We start from the raw sequence: 26785 nt of genomic DNA, 5'->3' as shown, positions 1-26785 counted from the left end.
CTCATGCCTCTAATCCCAGCACTTTGGGAGGTCGAGGTAGACGGATCACTTAATGTCTGAAGTTCGAGACCAGTCTGGCCAACGTGGTGAAACCCTGTCTGTAATATTTACAAAAATTAGTCAGGCATACAGATGGTGGGTGATAGTCCCAGCTACCAGGGAGGCTGAAGCAGGGTAATCACTTGAACCTGGGAGGCAGAGGTTGCAGTAAGCTGCGATCACACCAATGTACCCGACCCTGGGCAAGAGAGTGAGACTGTCTCTACAAACCAAAATAAAACAAAACTCTAACTTGGGATTAGCTTTCTTTTCTAATTTTTAAAAAAATATTAAGAAAAAAATAGATGTAGATGCTATGTTGCCCAGGCTGGTCTTAAACCCCTGGCCTCAAGTGATCCTCCCTCCATAACCTACAGAAGTGCTGGATTATAGGTGTGAGCACTGTTTCCAGAACTACCACATAGCTATAAATATAATAGATTATCATGTAAGTATCATAGATAAAGAGTGCTCGCTTCAGGAACACATATCATAATAGATAAAACAATTTAATAAAAGATTTAGGATAAACAATTCTTTCTTAAAAACAGAAAATAATATTTCTGTATATATAACAGCAAAATTCTCATCAAAAACTCTACAGGAACAGCAAGTTTTCAAAAGTAAAACAATTTCCAAACTATTTGAAATAAATGTAGGAATAATTCCCCACCCCTCCACCCCTAGGAGGACAGCGTTATCACTCTATTGAGCTCTTTCTAGGACAGTCCAGGTTCTTCTAGATGATCTGCACAAATGGCTCCTCTCCTCCTTCCTGGTGTCTGTCTGCCATTAGCATTGGAATAAACTTTGTGCTTAAAATCCACATCTCCCCTGGGCCCGGTGCTCTGGAAGTGAGAGAGAGGATGTCAGGCTTCAAGGAGGCAGTTCTCTAGGAAGGTAATTCACATCCCACATCTATTGTAACTAGAGTTCAGAGCAATTGATCAATCCAGTTTCCTCTCCTGCTCTTCATTCTCTAGCCTGCTTCTGAATCATTGTGTTCAATTGTGATAGGCACACTTTGGTGACCCTGACTCCAAAACTCACTTAATATACCCAAGGCCATCCCCAGTGATCTGCTTCCTAGCCAGGACTTTGCGTAGGTCTGCCCAGGGAGTAGAGCACCCTCAGACAATGTGGCTTTACACTTCATCACATGTGGGGCCTTTCGTGTCACTTAAGATCTAAACTGGTAACCATGCTAGATACGTTTCTAATGTGACAACATCACAAACCATGTGTCGCAGAGCCTAATCCATAATCCTACTTCCTAATGTTTATGTCTCATGCTGAGTCCTCAACATGGTTAGATGCACAAGATGTAAACCAAATCTTCACTGAATCCTCAACCCAAATAGGTAATCCAAGGGTGTCAATCCTAATGAACCTCCCCGACCTCAGTATTTCTGATGAATTTTGAGACAGGGTCTCGCTGTGTTGACCAGGCTGGAGTACAGTGGCAGGATCAGGACTCCCTACAGCCCCAGTGTCCCAGGCTCCAGTAATCCTCTCTCCTCAGCCTCCCGAGTAGTTGGGAATAGAGATGCCTCCTACATCGCCCAGCTAATTTGTGAATTTTTGTGGAGAGTGGATCTCGCCAAGTTGCCCAGGCTTGAAGCCGGATCAAGCAATTGGGTTCCTAAATAGACACAATATTCTGCCTTGACTCCTGAGGACACAGGCATACCTTCCCTCAGGCCGATGACCTCAGGCCTCCACGGTCCCTGGAGCTCTAGGAAAGGAGGGCACGATTTCGTGCCCACACCCAGTGCTCTGGGTCATAAGCCTGGATCTGCAAAAACAAACACCCCTTGAGAAGCAGGGACTCCCCAGGGTACCCCTCCATCCCCTCATCCAGCCTCCAATCACCTGATTCCTCCCCACCTCCTCCACCTCCCCACACCCCACCCACCTCCTCCAGCTCCTCCAGGGAAACCCAAGCCCTGCAGCGCATAGAACGGAAGAATTGGAACCGAAGCTTCTGGAATAAGAGTCGCTGGGAGCGGTTGTTCCCATACAGGAAGTAGAAGATGGCTTGTTTGGGGCCCTCGTCATCCTCCTCCATGTCATTGGCCAGGTAGCTGGGGGCAGAAATCATGCTGCTGCTCAGGGGCAGCACCAGGAGAGACCTCCGGCTGAGGTCAGCTTCCCAGAGAGGAAGGTGGGGGACCCTCCTCAGCTCAGGACTGGCACCCACCCTGCAGAGAACCATGCCTTTTTCAGGAGGGCCCTGCTGGATAGATGCCTGCTCAAGGGTGCCCCTCACACCTTCGGGATGGAGACAAAAAGCAAACTGGTCGCTGAGAGTGGAGGCTTAGGCCTGGAATCCCAGCGCTCTGGGAGGCTGAAGTGGGTGGATGACTTGAGGCCAGGAGTTTGAGACCAACCTGTTTAACATGGTGAAACCCCATCTCTACTAAAAATATGAAAATCCCCTAGTGTGGTGGCACACAGCTTAGTCCAAGCTACTCCAGAGGCTGAGGCACAAGAATTACATGAACCCAGGAGGCAGAGGTTGTAGTGAGCCGAGATAGGTCCGCTGCATTCTAGCCTGGGAGACAGAGCGAGACTCTGTCTCAAAATAAAAAAACAAATAGGATGGGCATGGTGGCTCATGCCTGTAATCCTAGCAATTTGGGAGGCTGAGGCAGGTGGATCACCAGTTCAGGTGATTGAGACCGTCCTGGTTAACACAGCGAAACACCGTCTGTACTAAAAATAGAAAACATTAGCCGGACCTGGTGGCATGGGCTTGTAGTCCCAGCTACTGAGAAAGCTGAGGCAAGAGAATCGCTTGAACCCAAGAGGCAGAGGTTGCAGTAAACCGAGTTGGTGCCATTGCACTCCAGCCTGGTTGACAGAGCAAGGCTCCATCTCAAAAAAAAAAAAAAAAAATTAAAAATATAAATAAAATTGAATAAATATGTAAGTAATTGTCCAGGTGTGATGGCACAGCCCTATAGTCTAAGCTAATCAGGAGGCTGAGGTGGGAGGATGACTTGAGCCCAAGAGATGGAGGCTGTAGTGAGCTATGATCTCACCACTGCACTCCAGCTTAGGGGACAGAGCAAGTCTTTGTCACAAAAAAAATAAAAGAAATAGAATACATTGATATTTTTCCAAGATCCTGCCTTCTGTAGGCATCTAGTCTAATGGGACTGGGAGAAATCAGGGCAAATAACCTCATCCCAATGTCACATCATAATAGGATGTCACTGGCATGCTATGGGCGTGCAGAGGTGGGAAGATGAGGGAAGGCATCACAGAGGCTGTGGGGTGAACTGGCATCAAGGAATGGGTGCTTCCCTTCAGAACCACACGTGTGCAGGACCCCAGACAGAAAACACAGATGCAAAGTTGAGTGGTGGGCATTTGGAAGGAGCGGTGGAACCAAGCCAGGAGACACCAGGATGGCGAGCCGGTTTGGCTGCAGAGAGATTGTAGAGAGGGTGGAATTGGCACTGTGGACCTGGCCTCGATTTCAAAAGACATCAGCTAAGGAAGCTGTTCAAGTGGGCAGTGAGGGGTCAGACCTGTGCTTTGGAGAGATGTTCAGGCTGCACTAGGAAGCCCCCTGGCTTGGGGAGAGGCTCCAGGAGGCCCCAGCAGGGAGCATTTGGCAGTGGATTGGAGTGAAGTGGGGGGTCCTGAACTGTGGCCTCTGTCATGGGAACCCAGAGGAGGACAATGAACCATTGCATTTGGAGTTGATGTGGGAAGGAGAGAGACAGAAGAACCAGAAGTGGCTGTTGCTGGGGGAAGCGTCGTGTCTGCTCCTTTTCCTCTCACCTTAGGAGGGGTGGATGTTTCCTTTGGTTTTATTCTTTTATTTTTAAACTGGCGTTTGAGTTTGGTTTTGTTTTGAGAAAACATCTTGCTTTTTCACTGAGGGTGGAGTTCAGTGGCTTAATTAATCGTAGCATACTGCAACCTCTGCCTCCTTGGTTCAAGTGGTTCTCTTGCCTCATCCTCCTAAGTAGCTGGGATTACAGGTTTACACCACCAGGTACAGCTAATTTTTTTTTTTTTTTTTTTGAGACATAGTCTTGCTCTGTCACCCAGGCTGGAGTGCAATGGCATTATCTTGACTCATTGCAACCTTTGCCCCCCAGGTTCAAGCGATTCTCCTGCCTTAGCCTCCTGAGTAGCTGGGATTACAGGCACATGCCACCACATTTGGTGAATTTTTGTATTTTTAGTATAAGCGAGGTTTCACCATGTTGGCCAGGCTGGTCTCGAACTCCTGACTTCAGGTGATCTGCCTGCCTTGGCCTCCCAAAGTGCTAGAATTACAGGCGTGAGCTACCGCACCTGGCCTGAGTTTGTTTTTAGGAAGAACATCTAAGAACGCCATTGTATAATCCTATCTTGTTTATACACAGAGTAAAGAGGACAAATAAAGAATAAATGAGAGGTTGGAATCTGACTTGCCCTGCTGTCCCAGGGTGTTGGATATTGACAGATAGGAGGAAGCAAAGCACTCACAGAGCCAGGAAGAAATGAATGCGTTGGTACTGCCAGGAGGAGAGGCGCGCACGGCCAAAATACGCTATGACCATGGCCAGCAGGTACTGATGGAGAGAAAGGAACACAGAGAGGGAGAGGTCACATCTTGGAAGAGGAAGATTGTGCAGATGGGTGAATGGGGGCAGGGGAGGGGTTGCCCATCAGAGAAGGGACCTCAGCGTTGGGGTGACTGTGCTCATTGGGAAATAGTGAGGTGGAGAGGTATTAGAAGGTCAAATGCAAATCTGAAAAGCTGGAGGAAGGGATGTCAGTGAAGTTCCCAGGAAGCTGAGCTCTGATGGGACCTTTGCAGGGAGTGTGTCTAGGTTTGCTGGTGTCAGGAGGGTCTTGTGTGTGCTAGACAGAGAACTGTCCCAAAGAGCAGAGAGTAGAGGGGCCGGGAGCTTCAGGGCTGTGGCCAGACTGTGGCCCAGGGCTCAGATCCCTAAGGACCGCCAGGAGAGGCAGGGGCCACTCACTCAGTCTGCAAGAAACCAGCAGAGTCCCGAGGGAGATGCTGACAAATCATAAAAAAACCAAGAATAGCTGGGAGTGGAGGCTCAAGCCTGTGACCCCAGTACTGTGAGAGGCCGAGACAGGAGGATCAAATGAGCCCAAATTCGAGAACAACCTGAGCAACATAGCGAGACCCTCTTTCTCCAAAAATTACAAAAATTAGTCAAGCATGGTGGCATGTGCCTGTAGTTCTAGCTACTCAGGAGGCTGAGGCAGGAGAATTGCTTGAACCCAGGAATTAGAGGCCACTGTACTTTATCCTAGGGAGCAGAGCTAGACTCTGTCTCAAAAAAAAAAAAAACAAAAAACACAAAACACAAAAAAAACACCTGGGTTGGTGCCAAGACTCAAGACCGTGGGAGCTGGCTGGGCACAGTGGCTCATGACTATAGTAACAGCACTTTGGGAGGCCAAGGCAGGTGGATCACCTGCGGTCAGGTGTTCAAGACCAGCGTGGCCAACATGGCAAAACCCTGCCTCTACAAAAAACACAAAAATTAGCCAAGCATGGTGGTGCATGCCTGCAATCCCAGATACTTGGGAGGCTGAGGCAGGAGAATCGCTTGAACCCTGGAGGGGGAGGCTGCATGGAGCCAAGATTGGGACACTGCCCTCCAGCCTGGACAACAGAGCAAAACTCTGTCTCAGAATAAAATAAGACTGTGGAGCGTCAGGTGGGAGCTGGTGGAGGAGAGGGGAGGGGAACTGTGGGTGTGGAAGCTGTGCCCTCCCCCAGGCTGTGTGTTGCAACAGGAACACAGTTTTGTGGGGAACGATCTTACCTTGTCAGATGCCCTCAGATCTTTGTCCCAGGCCAGGAATCTTTTCACGACAGGATCCTCTGTGTTTAGAGAGCAGATGTTAGCGTGAGAAACGGAAAGAAGTTTTCATGGGAGAAACAGGGCAGCCAGGAGAACTGCGCCTCCCTGGGGAAAGTCTCAGGATGGTGGCTGCGGGTGAGGTGGATGGAAGAGGAGAGAATGACTTTCACTGGGCAAGGGAGAGAGGCTCCTGCTCTGAGACTACCCTGAGAAGAGGCTGAAGGAGGCCCTGGGTGTGAGAATCTACTGGATGGAGAGCTGAGAAGAAGTCAGGATGCCCTCCCCGCAGACACGCAGGGACCACTGCAGAGTCATAAAGTGATTCCCTTCATTTTCTCATGAGACAGTCACATCAGGTTGTGACCATGGCCTTGGTATCCCCCTCTAGGCATGGAGATAGTTAGGTTCAGAATAGTCAGCAAGAGACATTACGTTTCTGAGGGCACAAATGGAAATGCTTTCTTTGTTTTTTGATTTTGTTTTTCTTTATTTTTTTATTTCTTTATTTCATATGGCGTCTCGCTCTGTCACTAAGGATGGAGTTCAGTGGTGTGATATTGGCTCACTGCAACCCCCACCTCCAGGGTTCAAGCGATTCTCCTGTCTCAGCCTCCTGGATAGCTGGGATTACAGGTATGTGCCACCACACCAGGCTGAGTTTTGTATTTTTAGGAGACACGAGGTTTGGCTATGTTGGTCAGGCTGAACTCCTGACCTCCTCAAACTCCTGACCTCAATAGATCCACCTGCCTCGGCCTCCCAAAATGCTGGCATGACAGACATGAACTACTGCGCCTGGACTTGTTTTCCTTCATTGACAGGGTTTTGCTCTGTCACCCAGGCTGGAGTGCAGTGTTGCAGTCATAGCTCACTGCAGCCTCAAAGCCCTGAGTTCAAGCGGTCATCTTGCCTCAGCCTTTCAACCTCCTGGGATCTCAGGCATGAGCCATGCACCTGGCCTGAAACCAAGCTTTCTTATCCCAATTGCAGACCTTGATCAAGTCTAGCTGAATTGCCTATGGCCTCCTAAGTCCCTCATGAGTGATCACCTCTGAGTCCTCCCACATGGAGCGCTCACCCACTGGGGAAGCATATATTTCCCATGGGAAAAGTATGGTTATGGGAAGTTTCCTCTTTTTTAAAAGAACAGGATTGGAGGTGCTCTCTGGGGTGTCCTACCAAGCAGCCTGTTGAAAGCCTCATGGTGTTCAGGGAGCACGGGTGACAGTCGCCTGAGTTTCATCTTGAGCCCCTGAAGCGTCTCCAGCACCCAGGTCTCCTCAGGCTCAGGGGTGCGCTCCTCTGGCTCCTCCTCGGGCTCCTCCTCAGATTTGTCTGACCACTCCCTCTTCCTTTTACGGCAGAGGAGCCAAGGCGAACTGGGACCTTCCCAAGGAAATGAGTAAAGAAAGCAGGCCACCGTGTAATGCTTCTGCAATTGATCACCTCAGACCCTGACCCAAAACCCCAAAGCACTCTCCATCCTCCCCAGCCCCGCAGACTGTTGGCTTTTCCCTTGCTGAACCCCATGTGCCTCTCCTCCTCCTCCCCATTCTTCCATCTGTCTGTCCTCAGAACACTTCCTCATTTCCTTCTCTGGTCCCTGGCTCTCTGAGCCCCACCTTTTTTTTTTTGAGACTGTCTTGCTTTGCCACCCAGGCTGGATTGCTGATTGTTGTAGTGCAATCTCAGCTCACTGCAACATCTGTCTCCTGGGTTCCAGTGATTCTCTTGCCTCAACCTCCCAAGTAACTGGGATTACAGGTGCCCACCATAACACTCGGCTCATTTTTGTACTTTTAGTAGAGACAGGGTTTTACCATGTGGGCCAGGCTGGTCTCATACTCCTGGCCTCAAGTGATCCTCCTGCCTTGGTCTCCCAAAGTCCTGGGGGGACAGGTGTGAGCCACTGCACCCGGCCCTAGTCCCTCCTTTCTTCCCCCACACACTCCCTCAGATGTTCCTTCCTGACTTCTGGGTCTTTCTTTCTTTCTCTCTTTCTTCCTTTTTTTTTTTTGAGACAGGGTCTCACTCTCTCAACCAGACTGGAGTGCAGTGACTCTATCTGAGCTCACCGTAACCTCTGCTTCCCAGGCTCAAGAATTCTCCTGCCTAATCCTTCCAAGTAGCTGGGATTACAGGCATGCACTACTACTGCCTGGGTAATTTTTGTTATTTTAGTAGAGACAGGGTTTCACCATTTTGGCAGGCTCAATCCAACTGCCATGACCTCCCAAAATGCTGGGATTCCAGGCATAAACCACCGTGCCTGGCCCCCTCTCTTCTTCTTGGTCACTCCTCTCCCATCTCTCCTTCCTCCAGTCCCCTCGCCTGATTGTCCTGGCACTTCATTGTCCACCACCTCCGGGAGGAGTACCCTGAGGTGCTAGGCTGGGAGGCTCCTCTCCTCAACCTGGGGCTGAGATTGACAGCTGGCCATGATCTCTCCCAGACTCTGTTCCCTCCCATGAATCCTGGTCCCTGTTCTGTCCAAAGCCTTCATCCAGACTGTACTAGGACCCAGAGGAGTGCGTTCTCTAGTCTCAAGGCTGGGGAGAAGTCGGGCATGGAGAACAGCTCTGAGAAGATGCTGTTGTCCACCTGAGCTCCCAAGCACCCACGGAGTTCGGTGCTTCCGATGAGGAAGGTTTGAACTGCAGATGTCTTTGGTCATTCCAACCTGGCCAACAGTTTGAAGAAAAACATAGAAGTGAGGCACGGTGGCTCACACCTATCATCCCAGCACTTTGTGAAGCCGAGGCGGGCAGATCATGAGTTAAGGAGTTGGAGACCATGCTGGCTAACACGGTGAAACCTCATCTCTCCTAAAAATACAAAAAATTAGCCAGGTGTGGTGGTGCTGGCCTGTAATCTCAGCCATTTGAGAGGCTGAGGCAGGAGAATCGCTTCCACCTGGGAGTCAGAGGTTGCACTGAGCCGAGATTGCGGCATTGCACTCCAGCCTGGGCAATAGGGCAGGCTCCTTCTCAAATGAATAAATAAATAAATGAGAAAAGTCAGCAAGGGACATTAAGTTTCAGACAGGACAGCTAAACCGCTTTTTTTGTTTTTTTGATTTTGTTTTTCTTTCTTTTATTGTTATTTATTTTTTGGAGACAGACTCTCACTCTGCCGCTCAGGATGGAATGCAGTGGCATGATCTCGGCTCACTTGCAAGCTCTGCCTCCTGGGTTCAAGCCATTCTCTTGTCTCAGCCTCCTGAGTAGCTGGGATCATAGGAATACACCACCATGCCCATCTAATTTTGTATTTTCAGTAGAGATGGGGTTTCACCATGGTAGTCAGGCTGGTCTCGAACTCCTGACCTCAGATAATCTACCCACCTTGGCCTCCCAAAGTGCTGGAATTACAGGTGTGAGCTTCTGCACCTGGCCTTGGTTTTTCTTCTGAGACAGGGTTTTGCTCTGTCACCCAGGCTGGAGTGCAGTGGTGCAGTCATAGCTCACTGCAGCCTCAAAGTCCTGAGTTCAAGTGATGTTCTTGCCTCAGCCTCCCAATGTGCTGGGATCTCAGGCATGAGCCACCACGCCTGGCCTGAAAGCAAACTTTCTTGTCCCTATCACTGACCTTTATCAAGTCTAATCTAATTGTCTCTGGCCTCCCAAGTGTCCCTCAGGAGGGATGCTTTGGATCCTCTGAGTCCTCGCACATGGAGAGCTCACCCACTGGGGTGCATTTCCCATTGGGAAAGCATGGTTATGTGAAGTTAACTCTTTTTTAAAAGAACAGGATTGGAGGTGCTTTCTGGGGTGTCCTCCTACCAAGCAGCGTGTTGAAGCCCTCGTAGTTCTCAGGGAGCATGGGTGATACTCGCCGGCGCTTCAGTTTCATCTTGAGGCTAGACACGGTGTCCACAACCCAGGTCTCCTCAGGCTCAGGGGCGCGCTCCTTCTCTGTCCCCTCCTCCAGCTCCTCCTCAGATTCGTCTGACCAGTCCCTCTTCTTTTGCCAACAAAAGAAATTAGGTGGGCTGGAATCTACCCAAGGAGATGAGTAAAGAAAGCAGGCCACCATGTAATGCTTCTGCAATGGATCATCTTAGATCCCGACCCAAAACCCTAAACCACTCTCCGTCCTCCCCAGCCCCGCAGACTGTTGGCTTCTGTAAGCCATTTTTCCATCCTTCTCCCTTGCTGAACCCCATGTGCCTCTCCTTCTCCTCCCCATCCTTCCATCTTTCTGTCCTCAGAATGCCTCATTTCCTTCCATAGTCCCTGGATCTCTGACTCCTTTTTTTTTTTCTGAGACAGTCTTTCTCTGTCGCCCACGCTGGAGTGAGGTGTTGCCATCTTGGCTTGCTGCAAACTCCATTTCCCAGGTTCTAGTGATTCTCCTGCCTCAGCTACCCAGGTATCTGGGATTACAGGTGCCCACCACAATTCCCAGCTCATTTTTGTATTTTTTGTAGAGACAGGAATTTACCATGTTGGCCGGGCTGGTGTCAAACTCGGCCTTGTGTGATCCACCCGCCTTGGCCTCCCAAAGTGCTGGGATTACAGGTGTGAGCCACTGCACCCAACCCCCTTCCTTCTTCGTAGTCAATCCTCTCCCATCTCTTCTTCCTCCAGTCCCTTCACCTGATGGTCCTGGCACTTCATCATCCACCACCTCCAGGAGGGAGTACCCCAAAGTGCTAGGCTGGGGCCTCCTCAGCTCAACCTGGGGCTGCAGTTGACATCCAGCCATGATCTCTCCCAAACTCTGTTCCGTCCCACGGAAACTGCTCCCTGTTCTGTCCAAAGCCTTCTTCCAGACTCGACTAGGACCCAGAAGAGTGCATTCTGTATTTTCAAGGCTGGGGAGCAGTTGGGAGCCAAGAACAGCTCTGAGAAGATGCTGTCGTTCACCTGAGCTCCCGAGCGCCAACAAAGTTCAGTCCAATCAGGAAGACTGGAATTTCTCATGTCACTGGTTATTCCAACCTGGCAGCCAGTTTGAAGAAAAACATAGGGGGTGGGCATGGTGGCTCATGCCTGTATTCCAAGCACTTTGGGAAGCCAAGGTGAGCATGAGATCAGGAGTTCAAGGCCATCCTGGCTACCACAGTGAAACCTCGTCTCTACTAAAAACATAAAAAATTAGCCAGCATGGTGTGATCCTGGTCTGTAATCCCAGCTACTCAGGAAGCTGAGGCAGGATAATCGCTTACATCCAGGAGGCAGAGGTTGTAGTGTACCAAGATCACACCATTGCGGTCCAGCCTGGGTGATAGGGCAAGAGTGTGTCTCTAAAAAGCAAATAAAGTCAGCAAGAGACATTAAGTTTCAGAGGGTACAGCTGAAACTGCTTTCTGTGTTTTTTTATTTTGTTTTTATTTTATTTTTGTTTATTTTTATTTTTAGGAGACGGAGTCTCACTTTATCGCCCAGGCTGGAATGCAGTGGCTCCATCTCGGCTCACTTGCAACCTCTGCCTCCCTGCTTCAAGTGATTCTCCTGCCTCAACCTCCTGAGTAGCTGAGATTACAGGTCTGGGCCACCACACCTGTCTAATTTTTTATGTTGAGTAGAGACAGGGTTTCACCATGTTAGTCAGGCTGGTCTCCAACTCCTGACCTCAGGTGATCTACCACCTTGGCCTCCCAAACTGCTGGGATTACAGGCATGAGCTACCGTGCCTGGCCTTTGTTGTTCTTCTGAGACAGGGTTTTGCTCTGTCACCCAGGCTGGAGTGCAGTGGTGCAGTCATAGGTCACTGCAGCCTCAAAGTCCTGAGTTCAAGTGATGTTCTTGCCTCAGCCTCCCAATGTGCTGGGATCTCCGGCATGAGCCACCACGCCTGGCCTGAAAGCAAGCTTTCTTATCCCTATCACTGACCTTTATCAAGTCTAGTCTAATTGTCTCTGGCCTCCCAAGTGTCCCTCAGGAGGGATGCTTTGGATCCTCTGAGTCCTCGCACATGGAGAGCTCACCCACTGGGGTGCATTTCCCATTGGGAAAGCATGGTTATGTGAAGTTAACTCTTTTTTAAAAGAACAGGATTAGAGGTGCTTTCTGGGGTGTCCTCCTACCAAGCAGCATGTTGAAGGCCATGTAGTGCTCAGGGAGCACGGGTGATACTCGCCAGCGCTTCAGTTTCATCTTGAGACTAGACACGGTGTCCACAACCCAGGTCTCCTCAGGCTCAGGCGCACGCTCCTTCTCTGTCTCCTCCTTGGGCGTCTCCTCAGATTGGTCCGACCACTCCCACTTCCTGTTCCAGCAAAGGAACTTACTTGGGGTGCTGGGATCTACCCAAGGGGCTGAGTAGGGAAAGCAGGCCACCATGTAATGCTTCTGCAATTGATCACCTTAGACCCCGACCCAAAACCCCAAACCACTCTCCATCATCCCCAGCCCCGCAGACTGTTGGCTTTTCCCTTGCTGAACCCCATGTGCCTCTCCTCCTCCCCATTCTTCCATCTCTCCCCAGAACGCTTCCTCATTTCCTTCCCTGGTCCCTGGCTGAGTCCCTCATTTTTTTTTTTTTTTTTTTAAGACAAAAGCTTGCTTTGTCACCCAAGCTGGAGTGTAGTGGTGCCATCTCAGCTCACTGCAACCTCCATCTCCTGGGTTCCAGTGATTCTCCTGCCTCAGCCTCCCAAGTAGCTGGGCTTACAGGTGCCCACCATAACACCTAGATCATTTTTGTACTTTTTATAGAGACGGGGTTTCAATATGTTGGCCAGGCTGTCTCAAACTCCTGTTTTTAAGTGATCCACCTACCTCAGCCTCCCAGCATGCTGGGATTACAGGTGTGAGCCACCGCACCCGGCCTGAATCCCTTTCTTCCCACACACCCTCCCCAGGAGCTTCTTCCTGACTTGTGGGGCCTTCTTTTTTTTGAAACAGGATCTCAGTCTTTCACTCAAACTGGAGTGCATTGGCGTGATCTTGGCTCACTGCAACCTCAGCCTCCCAGGCTCAAGCGATTCTCATACCTCAGCCTCCCAAGTAGCTGGGATTACAGGCACACACTACCACCACCCAGCTAATAGTTTGTATTTTAGTAGAGACAAGGTTTCACCATATTGGCCAGGCTTATCTCTGACTCCTGACCTCAGGTGATCCACCCACCTCATCTTCCCATAATGTTGGTATTACAGGTGTGAGCCACTGCGCCCGGCCCCCTTCCTCCTTCTTAGTCGATCCCCTCCCATCTCTTCTTCCCCCAGTCCCCTCACCTGATGGTCCCGGCACTTCATCGTCTATCACCTCCAGGAGGGAGTACCCCGAGGTGCTAGTCTGGGGGCTCCTCTCCTCAAGCTGGGGCTGCGGTTGACACCCAGCCATAACGTCTCCCAAACTCTGTTCCCTCCCACGGAAGCTGGTGCCTCTTCTGTCCAAAGCCTTCTTCCACACTCTATTAGTACCAGTAAAAGTACGTTATCTCTTCTCAAGGCTGGGGAGAAGTTGGGAGTGGAGAACAGCTCTGAGAAACTGCTGTTGTGGACCTGGGTTTCTGAGCGCCCACGGAGTGCTGTCCAATCAGGACAGTTGGAATCTCTGATGTCATCGGTCATGCCCAACTGCCAGCCGGTTTAAAGGAAAGCACATGTAACTGCCAGACTGGTCTCTTGTCCTGGAGATCCAGGGTCAATAGTGTCTGGATCTCCTGGGGTCAGTGGTGTCCTGGGGTCAATGGTGTCTCCTGCCACTGTCCCAACCTCAGACCATTGTCCAAAAGCATCTTCATGGTCTCCGCATCCCTCTCTTCCCTGTCCCAGCTCACGCCTGTAATCCCAGCACTCTGGGAGACTGAGGCAGGTGGATCATGAGACCATACAGGCCAAGATGATGAAACCCTATCTCTACTAAAAATACAAAAATTAGCTGGGCATGGTGGCGTGCGCCTGTAGTCACAGCTACTTGGGTGGCTGTGGCAGGAGAATCACTTGAACCTGGGAGACGGAGGTGGCAGTGACCTGAGATCCTGCCACCACTGCACTCCAGTCTGGTGACAGAGTGAGACTCTGTCTCAAAAGCAAACAAACAAAAAAACAAGGTTGTGTTAAAGATGCAGAGGACCTTTGTGACCTGACCAAGGATAAAGAAGTTGAGCAGCCTTCCGCCAGGCAGCACCAGCCTGAAATCCCAGCACTTGGAGGCCGAGGTGGGTGGATCACCTGACGTCAGGAATTCGAGACCACCCTGGCAACAGGGTGAAACCGTGTCTCTAGTAAAAGTACAAAAATTAGCTTGGTGTGGTGGTGGGAGCCTGTAATCCCAGCTACTCGGGAGGCTGAGGGAGGACAATCACTAGAACCTGGGAAGTAGAAGTTGCAGTGGGCTGAGATTGTGCCACCATTGCACTCCAGCCTTTGGCAGCAAGAGCAAAACTCCATCTCAAAAGAAAAAAAAGTTTGGCAGCCTCCTCAGACTCCCACCAAAACCCAGATTCCCGCCAACACCCAGATGTCTGTGGTGACCAGTTGCCTCCTCACCTCAGCTCTCTTCTTGTTCCCCTTTCCCCAATATCAAAGGAAGCTTGAGATTTACGCCTTTTTTTGAAGTTTATTTTTATTTTTTTCTGGCTCTGTCACTCAGGCTGGAGTACAGTGGTGTGATCAAAGGTCACTGCAACTTCTGCCTCTCAGAGTCAAGTGATCCTCCTGCCTAAGCCTCCCGAGTAGCTGGGACCACAGGTGCATGCCCCCATGCCCAGCTGAGTTTTGTTTTGTTTTGTTTTTGGTAGAGGCAGGGTTTCCCCATGTTGCCCAGGCTGGCCTCAGACTAATGGGCTCACATGATCCTCCCAGTTTGGCCTCCCAAAATGCTGGGATTACAGGCCTCCACACCTGGCCTCTATATTCATGCCGTTTTTGTTTTTTTTTGTTTTTTTTTTTTTGTTGTTGTTGTTGTTGGTTTGTTTTGAGATGAAGTCTTGCTCTTTTACCCAGGCTGGAGTACAGTGGCACAGTGGCATGATCTCCGCTCACTGCAACCTCCCCATCCCCGGTTCAAGCGATTCTCCTGCCTCAGCCTCCTAAGTAGCTGGGATTACAGGCACGCACTACCACCACCCAGCTAATAGTTTGTATTTTAGTAGAGACAAGGTTTCACCATATTGGCCAGGCTTATCTCTGACTCCTGACCTCAGGTGATCCACCCACCTCATCTTCCCATAATGTTGGTATTACAGGTGTGAGCCACTGCGCCCGGCCCCCTTCCTCCTTCTTAGTCGATCCCCTCCCATCTCTTCTTCCCCCAGTCCCCTCACCTGATGGTCCCGGCACTTCATCGTCTATCACCTCCAGGAGGGAGTACCCCGAGGTGCTAGTCTGGGGGCTCCTCTCCTCAAGCTGGGGCTGCGGTTGACACCCAGCCATAACGTCTCCCAAACTCTGTTCCCTCCCACGGAAGCTGGTGCCTCTTCTGTCCAAAGCCTTCTTCCACACTCTATTAGTACCAGTAAAAGTACGTTATCTCTTCTCAAGGCTGGGGAGAAGTTGGGAGTGGAGAACAGCTCTGAGAAACTGCTGTTGTGGACCTGGGTTTCTGAGCGCCCACGGAGTGCTGTCCAATCAGGACAGTTGGAATCTCTGATGTCATCGGTCATGCCCAACTGCCAGCCGGTTTAAAGGAAAGCACATGTAACTGCCAGACTGGTCTCTTGTCCTGGAGATCCAGGGTCAATAGTGTCTGGATCTCCTGGGGTCAGTGGTGTCCTGGGGTCAATGGTGTCTCCTGCCACTGTCCCAACCTCAGACCATTGTCCAAAAGCATCTTCATGGTCTCCGCATCCCTCTCTTCCCTGTCCCAGCTCACGCCTGTAATCCCAGCACTCTGGGAGACTGAGGCAGGTGGATCATGAGACCATACAGGCCAAGATGATGAAACCCTATCTCTACTAAAAATACAAAAATTAGCTGGGCATGGTGGCGTGCGCCTGTAGTCACAGCTACTTGGGTGGCTGTGGCAGGAGAATCACTTGAACCTGGGAGACGGAGGTGGCAGTGACCTGAGATCCTGCCACCACTGCACTCCAGTCTGGTGACAGAGTGAGACTCTGTCTCAAAAGCAAACAAACAAAAAAACAAGGTTGTGTTAAAGATGCAGAGGACCTTTGTGACCTGACCAAGGATAAAGAAGTTGAGCAGCCTTCCGCCAGGCAGCACCAGCCTGAAATCCCAGCACTTGGAGGCCGAGGTGGGTGGATCACCTGACGTCAGGAATTCGAGACCACCCTGGCAACAGGGTGAAACCGTGTCTCTAGTAAAAGTACAAAAATTAGCTTGGTGTGGTGGTGGGAGCCTGTAATCCCAGCTACTCGGGAGGCTGAGGGAGGACAATCACTAGAACCTGGGAAGTAGAAGTTGCAGTGGGCTGAGATTGTGCCACCATTGCACTCCAGCCTTTGGCAGCAAGAGCAAAACTCCATCTCAAAAAAAAAAAAAAGAAAAAAAAGTTTGGCAGCCTCCTCAGACTCCCACCAAAACCCAGATTCCCGCCAACACCCAGATGTCTGTGGTGACCAGTTGCCTCCTCACCTCAGCTCTCTTCTTGTTCCCCTTTCCCCAATATCAAAGGAAGCTTGAGATTTACGCCTTTTTTTGAAGTTTATTTTTATTTTTTTCTGGCTCTGTCACTCAGGCTGGAGTACAGTGGTGTGATCAAAGGTCACTGCAACTTCTGCCTCTCAGAGTCAAGTGATCCTCCTGCCTAAGCCTCCCGAGTAGCTGGGACCACAGGTGCATGCCCCCATGCCCAGCTGAGTTTTGTTTTGTTTTGTTTTTGGTAGAGGCAGGGTTTCCCCATGTTGCCCAGGCTGGCCTCAGACTAATGGGCTCACATGATCCTCCCAGTTTGGCCTCCCAAAATGCTGGGATTACAGGCCTCCACACCTGGCCTCTATATTCATGCCGTTTTTGTTTTTTTTTGTTTTTTTTTTGTTGTTGTTGTTGTTGTTGGTTTGTTTTGAGATGAAGTCTTGCTCTTTTACCCAGGCTGGAGTACAGTGGCACAGTGGCATGATCTCCGCTCACTGCAACCTCCCCATCCCCGGTTCAAGCGATTCTCCTGCCTCAGCCTCCTAAGTAGCTGGGATTACAGGCACGCACTACCACCACCCAGCTAATAGTTTGTATTTTAGTAGAGACAAGGTTTCACCATATTGGCCAGGCTTATCTCTGACTCCTGACCTCAGGTGATCCACCCACCTCATCTTCCCATAATGTTGGTATTACAGGTGTGAGCCACTGCGCCCGGCCCCCTTCCTCCTTCTTAGTCGATCCCCTCCCATCTCTTCTTCCCCCAGTCCCCTCACCTGATGGTCCCGGCACTTCATCGTCTATCACCTCCAGGAGGGAGTACCCCGAGGTGCTAGTCTGGGGGCTCCTCTCCTCAAGCTGGGGCTGCGGTTGACACCCAGCCATAACGTCTCCCAAACTCTGTTCCCTCCCACGGAAGCTGGTGCCTCTTCTGTCCAAAGCCTTCTTCCACACTCTATTAGTACCAGTAAAAGTACGTTATCTCTTCTCAAGGCTGGGGAGAAGTTGGGAGTGGAGAACAGCTCTGAGAAACTGCTGTTGTGGACCTGGGTTTCTGAGCGCCCACGGAGTGCTGTCCAATCAGGACAGTTGGAATCTCTGATGTCATCGGTCATGCCCAACTGCCAGCCGGTTTAAAGGAAAGCACATGTAACTGCCAGACTGGTCTCTTGTCCTGGAGATCCAGGGTCAATAGTGTCTGGATCTCCTGGGGTCAGTGGTGTCCTGGGGTCAATGGTGTCTCCTGCCACTGTCCCAACCTCAGACCATTGTCCAAAAGCATCTTCATGGTCTCCGCATCCCTCTCTTCCCTGTCCCAGCTCACGCCTGTAATCCCAGCACTCTGGGAGACTGAGGCAGGTGGATCATGAGACCATACAGGCCAAGATGATGAAACCCTATCTCTACTAAAAATACAAAAATTAGCTGGGCATGGTGGCGTGCGCCTGTAGTCACAGCTACTTGGGTGGCTGTGGCAGGAGAATCACTTGAACCTGGGAGACGGAGGTGGCAGTGACCTGAGATCCTGCCACCACTGCACTCCAGTCTGGTGACAGAGTGAGACTCTGTCTCAAAAGCAAACAAACAAAAAAACAAGGTTGTGTTAAAGATGCAGAGGACCTTTGTGACCTGACCAAGGATAAAGAAGTTGAGCAGCCTTCCGCCAGGCAGCACCAGCCTGAAATCCCAGCACTTGGAGGCCGAGGTGGGTGGATCACCTGAGGTCAGGAATTCGAGACCACCCTGGCAACAGGGTGAAACCGTGTCTCTAGTAAAAGTACAAAAATTAGCTTGGTGTGGTGGTGGGAGCCTGTAATCCCAGCTACTCGGGAGGCTGAGGGAGGACAATCACTAGAACCTGGGAAGTAGAAGTTGCAGTGGGCTGAGATTGTGCCACCATTGCACTCCAGCCTTTGGCAGCAAGAGCAAAACTCCATCTCAAAAGAAAAAAAAGTTTGGCAGCCTCCTCAGACTCCCACCAAAACCCAGATTCCCGCCAACACCCAGATGTCTGTGGTGACCAGTTGCCTCCTCACCTCAGCTCTCTTCTTGTTCCCCTTTCCCCAATATCAAAGGAAGCTTGAGATTTACGCCTTTTTTTGAAGTTTATTTTTATTTTTTTCTGGCTCTGTCACTCAGGCTGGAGTACAGTGGTGTGATCAAAGGTCACTGCAACTTCTGCCTCTCAGAGTCAAGTGATCCTCCTGCCTAAGCCTCCCGAGTAGCTGGGACCACAGGTGCATGCCCCCATGCCCAGCTGAGTTTTGTTTTGTTTTGTTTTTGGTAGAGGCAGGGTTTCCCCATGTTGCCCAGGCTGGCCTCAGACTAATGGGCTCACATGATCCTCCCAGTTTGGCCTCCCAAAATGCTGGGATTACAGGCCTCCACACCTGGCCTCTATATTCATGCCGTTTTTGTTTTTTTTTTGTTTTTTTTTTGTTTTTTTGTTGTTGTTGTTGGTTTGTTTTGAGATGAAGTCTTGCTCTTTTACCCAGGCTGGAGTACAGTGGCACAGTGGCATGATCTCCGCTCACTGCAACCTCCCCATCCCCGGTTCAAGCGATTCTCCTGCCTCAGCCTCCTAAGTAGCTGGGATTACAGGCACGCACTACCACCACCCAGCTAATAGTTTGTATTTTAGTAGAGACAAGGTTTCACCATATTGGCCAGGCTTATCTCTGACTCCTGACCTCAGGTGATCCACCCACCTCATCTTCCCATAATGTTGGTATTACAGGTGTGAGCCACTGCGCCCGGCCCCCTTCCTCCTTCTTAGTCGATCCCCTCCCATCTCTTCTTCCCCCAGTCCCCTCACCTGATGGTCCCGGCACTTCATCGTCTATCACCTCCAGGAGGGAGTACCCCGAGGTGCTAGTCTGGGGGCTCCTCTCCTCAAGCTGGGGCTGCGGTTGACACCCAGCCATAACGTCTCCCAAACTCTGTTCCCTCCCACGGAAGCTGGTGCCTCTTCTGTCCAAAGCCTTCTTCCACACTCTATTAGTACCAGTAAAAGTACGTTATCTCTTCTCAAGGCTGGGGAGAAGTTGGGAGTGGAGAACAGCTCTGAGAAACTGCTGTTGTGGACCTGGGTTTCTGAGCGCCCACGGAGTGCTGTCCAATCAGGACAGTTGGAATCTCTGATGTCATCGGTCATGCCCAACTGCCAGCCGGTTTAAAGGAAAGCACATGTAACTGCCAGACTGGTCTCTTGTCCTGGAGATCCAGGGTCAATAGTGTCTGGATCTCCTGGGGTCAGTGGTGTCCTGGGGTCAATGGTGTCTCCTGCCACTGTCCCAACCTCAGACCATTGTCCAAAAGCATCTTCATGGTCTCCGCATCCCTCTCTTCCCTGTCCCAGCTCACGCCTGTAATCCCAGCACTCTGGGAGACTGAGGCAGGTGGATCATGAGACCATACAGGCCAAGATGATGAAACCCTATCTCTACTAAAAATACAAAAATTAGCTGGGCATGGTGGCGTGCGCCTGTAGTCACAGCTACTTGGGTGGCTGTGGCAGGAGAATCACTTGAACCTGGGAGACGGAGGTGGCAGTGACCTGAGATCCTGCCACCACTGCACTCCAGTCTGGTGACAGAGTGAGACTCTGTCTCAAAAGCAAACAAACAAAAAAACAAGGTTGTGTTAAAGATGCAGAGGACCTTTGTGACCTGACCAAGGATAAAGAAGTTGAGCAGCCTTCCGCCAGGCAGCACCAGCCTGAAATCCCAGCACTTGGAGGCCGAGGTGGGTGGATCACCTGAGGTCAGGAATTCGAGACCACCCTGGCAACAGGGTGAAACCGTGTCTCTAGTAAAAGTACAAAAATTAGCTTGGTGTGGTGGTGGGAGCCTGTAATCCCAGCTACTCGGGAGGCTGAGGGAGGACAATCACTAGAACCTGGGAAGTAGAAGTTGCAGTGGGCTGAGATTGTGCCACCATTGCACTCCAGCCTTTGGCAGCAAGAGCAAAACTCCATCTCAAAAGAAAAAAAAGTTTGGCAGCCTCCTCAGACTCCCACCAAAACCCAGATTCCCGCCAACACCCAGATGTCTGTGGTGACCAGTTGCCTCCTCACCTCAGCTCTCTTCTTGTTCCCCTTTCCCCAATATCAAAGGAAGCTTGAGATTTACGCCTTTTTTTGAAGTTTATTTTTATTTTTTTCTGGCTCTGTCACTCAGGCTGGAGTACAGTGGTGTGATCAAAGGTCACTGCAACTTCTGCCTCTCAGAGTCAAGTGATCCTCCTGCCTAAGCCTCCCGAGTAGCTGGGACCACAGGTGCATGCCCCCATGCCCAGCTGAGTTTTGTTTTGTTTTGTTTTTGGTAGAGGCAGGGTTTCCCCATGTTGCCCAGGCTGGCCTCAGACTAATGGGCTCACATGATCCTCCCAGTTTGGCCTCCCAAAATGCTGGGATTACAGGCCTCCACACCTGGCCTCTATATTCATGCCGTTTTTGTTTTTTTTTTGTTTTTTTTTTGTTTTTTTGTTGTTGTTGTTGGTTTGTTTTGAGATGAAGTCTTGCTCTTTTACCCAGGCTGGAGTACAGTGGCACAGTGGCATGATCTCCGCTCACTGCAACCTCCCCATCCCCGGTTCAAGCGATTCTCCTGCCTCAGCCTCCTAAGTAGCTGGGATTACAGGCACGCACTACCACCACCCAGCTAATAGTTTGTATTTTAGTAGAGACAAGGTTTCACCATATTGGCCAGGCTTATCTCTGACTCCTGACCTCAGGTGATCCACCCACCTCATCTTCCCATAATGTTGGTATTACAGGTGTGAGCCACTGCGCCCGGCCCCCTTCCTCCTTCTTAGTCGATCCCCTCCCATCTCTTCTTCCCCCAGTCCCCTCACCTGATGGTCCCGGCACTTCATCGTCTATCACCTCCAGGAGGGAGTACCCCGAGGTGCTAGTCTGGGGGCTCCTCTCCTCAAGCTGGGGCTGCGGTTGACACCCAGCCATAACGTCTCCCAAACTCTGTTCCCTCCCACGGAAGCTGGTGCCTCTTCTGTCCAAAGCCTTCTTCCACACTCTATTAGTACCAGTAAAAGTACGTTATCTCTTCTCAAGGCTGGGGAGAAGTTGGGAGTGGAGAACAGCTCTGAGAAACTGCTGTTGTGGACCTGGGTTTCTGAGCGCCCACGGAGTGCTGTCCAATCAGGACAGTTGGAATCTCTGATGTCATCGGTCATGCCCAACTGCCAGCCGGTTTAAAGGAAAGCACATGTAACTGCCAGACTGGTCTCTTGTCCTGGAGATCCAGGGTCAATAGTGTCTGGATCTCCTGGGGTCAGTGGTGTCCTGGGGTCAATGGTGTCTCCTGCCACTGTCCCAACCTCAGACCATTGTCCAAAAGCATCTTCATGGTCTCCGCATCCCTCTCTTCCCTGTCCCAGCTCACGCCTGTAATCCCAGCACTCTGGGAGACTGAGGCAGGTGGATCATGAGACCATACAGGCCAAGATGATGAAACCCTATCTCTACTAAAAATACAAAAATTAGCTGGGCATGGTGGTGTGCACCTGTAGTCACAGCTACTTGGGTGGCTGTGGCAGGAGAATCACTTGAACCTGGGAGACGGAGGTGGCAGTGACCTGAGATCCTGCCACCACTGCACTCCAGTCTGGTGACAGAGTGAGACTCTGTCTCAAAAGCAAACAAACAAAAAAACAAGGTTGTGTTAAAGATGCAGAGGACCTTTGTGACCTGACCAAGGATAAAGAAGTTGAGCAGCCTTCCGCCAGGCAGCACCAGCCTGAAATCCCAGCACTTGGAGGCCGAGGTGGGTGGATCACCTGAGGTCAGGAATTCGAGACCACCCTGGCAACAGGGTGAAACCGTGTCTCTAGTAAAAGTACAAAAATTAGCTTGGTGTGGTGGTGGGAGCCTGTAATCCCAGCTACTCGGGAGGCTGAGGGAGGACAATCACTAGAACCTGGGAAGTAGAAGTTGCAGTGGGCTGAGATTGTGCCACCATTGCACTCCAGCCTTTGGCAGCAAGAGCAAAACTCCATCTCAAAAGAAAAAAAAGTTTGGCAGCCTCCTCAGACTCCCACCAAAACCCAGATTCCCGCCAACACCCAGATGTCTGTGGTGACCAGTTGCCTCCTCACCTCAGCTCTCTTCTTGTTCCCCTTTCCCCAATATCAAAGGAAGCTTGAGATTTACGCCTTTTTTTGAAGTTTATTTTTATTTTTTTCTGGCTCTGTCACTCAGGCTGGAGTACAGTGGTGTGATCAAAGGTCACTGCAACTTCTGCCTCTCAGAGTCAAGTGATCCTCCTGCCTAAGCCTCCCGAGTAGCTGGGACCACAGGTGCATGCCCCCATGCCCAGCTGAGTTTTGTTTTGTTTTGTTTTTGGTAGAGGCAGGGTTTCCCCATGTTGCCCAGGCTGGCCTCAGACTAATGGGCTCACATGATCCTCCCAGTTTGGCCTCCCAAAATGCTGGGATTACAGGCCTCCACACCTGGCCTCTATATTCATGCCGTTTTTGTTTTTTTTTTGTTTTTTTTTTTGTTTTGTTGTTGTTGTTGTTGGTTTGTTTTGAGATGAAGTCTTGCTCTTTTACCCAGGCTGGAGTACAGTGGCACAGTGGCATGATCTCCGCTCACTGCAACCTCCCCATCCCCGGTTCAAGCGATTCTCCTGCCTCAGCCTCCTAAGTAGCTGGGATTACAGGCACGCACTACCACCACCCAGCTAATAGTTTGTATTTTAGTAGAGACAAGGTTTCACCATATTGGCCAGGCTTATCTCTGACTCCTGACCTCAGGTGATCCACCCACCTCATCTTCCCATAATGTTGGTATTACAGGTGTGAGCCACTGCGCCCGGCCCCCTTCCTCCTTCTTAGTCGATCCCCTCCCATCTCTTCTTCCCCCAGTCCCCTCACCTGATGGTCCCGGCACTTCATCGTCTATCACCTCCAGGAGGGAGTACCCCGAGGTGCTAGTCTGGGGGCTCCTCTCCTCAAGCTGGGGCTGCGGTTGACACCCAGCCATAACGTCTCCCAAACTCTGTTCCCTCCCACGGAAGCTGGTGCCTCTTCTGTCCAAAGCCTTCTTCCACACTCTATTAGTACCAGTAAAAGTATGTTATCTCTTCTCAAGGCTGGGGAGAAGTTGGGAGTGGAGAACAGCTCTGAGAAACTGCTGTTGTGGACCTGGGTTTCTGAGCGCCCACGGAGTGCTGTCCAATCAGGACAGTTGGAATCTCTGATGTCATCGGTCATGCCCAACTGCCAGCCGGTTTAAAGGAAAGCACATGTAACTGCCAGACTGGTCTCTTGTCCTGGAGATCCAGGGTCAATAGTGTCTGGATCTCCTGGGGTCAGTGGTGTCCTGGGGTCAATGGTGTCTCCTGCCACTGTCCCAACCTCAGACCATTGTCCAAAAGCATCTTCATGGTCTCCGCATCCCTCTCTTCCCTGTCCCAGCTCACGCCTGTAATCCCAGCACTCTGGGAGACTGAGGCAGGTGGATCATGAGACCATACAGGCCAAGATGATGAAACCCTATCTCTACTAAAAATACAAAAATTAGCTGGGCATGGTGGCGTGCGCCTGTAGTCACAGCTACTTGGGTGGCTGTGGCAGGAGAATCACTTGAACCTGGGAGACGGAGGTGGCAGTGACCTGAGATCCTGCCACCACTGCACTCCAGTCTGGTGACAGAGTGAGACTCTGTCTCAAAAGCAAACAAACAAAAAAACAAGGTTGTGTTAAAGATGCAGAGGACCTTTGTGACCTGACCAAGGATAAAGAAGTTGAGCAGCCTTCCGCCAGGCAGCACCAGCCTGAAATCCCAGCACTTGGAGGCCGAGGTGGGTGGATCACCTGAGGTCAGGAATTCGAGACCACCCTGGCAACAGGGTGAAACCGTGTCTCTAGTAAAAGTACAAAAATTAGCTTGGTGTGGTGGTGGGAGCCTGTAATCCCAGCTACTCGGGAGGCTGAGGGAGGACAATCACTAGAACCTGGGAAGTAGAAGTTGCAGTGGGCTGAGATTGTGCCACCATTGCACTCCAGCCTTTGGCAGCAAGAGCAAAACTCCATCTCAAAAGAAAAAAAAGTTTGGCAGCCTCCTCAGACTCCCACCAAAACCCAGATTCCCGCCAACACCCAGATGTCTGTGGTGACCAGTTGCCTCCTCACCTCAGCTCTCTTCTTGTTCCCCTTTCCCCAATATCAAAGGAAGCTTGAGATTTACGCCTTTTTTTGAAGTTTATTTTTATTTTTTTCTGGCTCTGTCACTCAGGCTGGAGTACAGTGGTGTGATCAAAGGTCACTGCAACTTCTGCCTCTCAGAGTCAAGTGATCCTCCTGCCTAAGCCTCCCGAGTAGCTGGGACCACAGGTGCATGCCCCCATGCCCAGCTGAGTTTTGTTTTGTTTTGTTTTTGGTAGAGGCAGGGTTTCCCCATGTTGCCCAGGCTGGCCTCAGACTAATGGGCTCACATGATCCTCCCAGTTTGGCCTCCCAAAATGCTGGGATTACAGGCCTCCACACCTGGCCTCTATATTCATGCCGTTTTTGTTTTTTTTTTGTTTTTTTTTTGTTTTTTTGTTGTTGTTGTTGGTTTGTTTTGAGATGAAGTCTTGCTCTTTTACCCAGGCTGGAGTACAGTGGCACAGTGGCATGATCTCCGCTCACTGCAACCTCCCCATCCCCGGTTCAAGCGATTCTCCTGCCTCAGCCTCCTAAGTAGCTGGGATTACAGGCACGCACTACCACCACCCAGCTAATAGTTTGTATTTTAGTAGAGACAAGGTTTCACCATATTGGCCAGGCTTATCTCTGACTCCTGACCTCAGGTGATCCACCCACCTCATCTTCCCATAATGTTGGTATTACAGGTGTGAGCCACTGCGCCCGGCCCCCTTCCTCCTTCTTAGTCGATCCCCTCCCATCTCTTCTTCCCCCAGTCCCCTCACCTGATGGTCCCGGCACTTCATCGTCTATCACCTCCAGGAGGGAGTACCCCGAGGTGCTAGTCTGGGGGCTCCTCTCCTCAAGCTGGGGCTGCGGTTGACACCCAGCCATAACGTCTCCCAAACTCTGTTCCCTCCCACGGAAGCTGGTGCCTCTTCTGTCCAAAGCCTTCTTCCACACTCTATTAGTACCAGTAAAAGTACGTTATCTCTTCTCAAGGCTGGGGAGAAGTTGGGAGTGGAGAACAGCTCTGAGAAACTGCTGTTGTGGACCTGGGTTTCTGAGCGCCCACGGAGTGCTGTCCAATCAGGACAGTTGGAATCTCTGATGTCATCGGTCATGCCCAACTGCCAGCCGGTTTAAAGGAAAGCACATGTAACTGCCAGACTGGTCTCTTGTCCTGGAGATCCAGGGTCAATAGTGTCTGGATCTCCTGGGGTCAGTGGTGTCCTGGGGTCAATGGTGTCTCCTGCCACTGTCCCAACCTCAGACCATTGTCCAAAAGCATCTTCATGGTCTCCGCATCCCTCTCTTCCCTGTCCCAGCTCACGCCTGTAATCCCAGCACTCTGGGAGACTGAGGCAGGTGGATCATGAGACCATACAGGCCAAGATGATGAAACCCTATCTCTACTAAAAATACAAAAATTAGCTGGGCATGGTGGTGTGCACCTGTAGTCACAGCTACTTGGGTGGCTGTGGCAGGAGAATCACTTGAACCTGGGAGACGGAGGTGGCAGTGACCTGAGATCCTGCCACCACTGCACTCCAGTCTGGTGACAGAGTGAGACTCTGTCTCAAAAGCAAACAAACAAAAAAACAAGGTTGTGTTAAAGATGCAGAGGACCTTTGTGACCTGACCAAGGATAAAGAAGTTGAGCAGCCTTCCGCCAGGCAGCACCAGCCTGAAATCCCAGCACTTGGAGGCCGAGGTGGGTGGATCACCTGAGGTCAGGAATTCGAGACCACCCTGGCAACAGGGTGAAACCGTGTCTCTAGTAAAAGTACAAAAATTAGCTTGGTGTGGTGGTGGGAGCCTGTAATCCCAGCTACTCGGGAGGCTGAGGGAGGACAATCACTAGAACCTGGGAAGTAGAAGTTGCAGTGGGCTGAGATTGTGCCACCATTGCACTCCAGCCTTTGGCAGCAAGAGCAAAACTCCATCTCAAAAGAAAAAAAAGTTTGGCAGCCTCCTCAGACTCCCACCAAAACCCAGATTCCCGCCAACACCCAGATGTCTGTGGTGACCAGTTGCCTCCTCACCTCAGCTCTCTTCTTGTTCCCCTTTCCCCAATATCAAAGGAAGCTTGAGATTTACGCCTTTTTTTGAAGTTTATTTTTATTTTTTTCTGGCTCTGTCACTCAGGCTGGAGTACAGTGGATCACTTGAGTCCAGGAGTTCAAAACCAGCCTGGTCAACATGGTGAAAACCTATCTCTACTAAAATTATGAAAATTAGCCGGGCATGGTGAGTGCCTGTA

The 26785-nt window shown here is 50.8% G+C and overlaps 1 protein-coding gene and 1 pseudogene across 9 annotated transcripts in view; both read left to right on the top strand.

The window, feature by feature from the left end:
- The window catches only part of LOC105710149 (low-density lipoprotein receptor-related protein 6-like), a 123342-nt gene that overhangs the window by 55818 nt on the left and 40739 nt on the right, over positions 1 to 26785 (top strand). For 3 of the 9 annotated variants that reach the window (XR_010339958.1, XR_010339960.1, XR_010339959.1), the window contains 2 exons: positions 1964 to 2119; positions 4425 to 4511. The exons of 1 other annotated variant lie outside the window; for it this stretch is intronic. The gene's annotated coding sequence lies outside the window, so the exon portion shown is untranslated. Of the gene's footprint in view, positions 1 to 1963; positions 2839 to 4424; positions 4512 to 6420; positions 6669 to 10444; positions 10833 to 26785 lie in introns of those variants that run through there. 5 more of the 9 variants (XM_064369855.1, XM_064369860.1, XM_064369858.1 and 2 more) reach the window with 5 other exon arrangements.
- LOC135271824 (uncharacterized) lies at positions 4542 to 5590 on the top strand (annotated as a pseudogene).

The sequence above is a fragment of the Aotus nancymaae genome, unplaced genomic scaffold (genome assembly GCF_030222135.1).
Source record: "Aotus nancymaae isolate 86718 unplaced genomic scaffold, 86718_ANA_hifiasm-v0.15.2.pri h1tg000092l, whole genome shotgun sequence".
Lineage (NCBI taxonomy): Eukaryota > Metazoa > Chordata > Mammalia > Primates > Aotidae > Aotus > Aotus nancymaae.
Note: the sequence above shows the minus strand (reverse complement) of the source record. Positions and strands in the feature narration are given on the sequence as shown.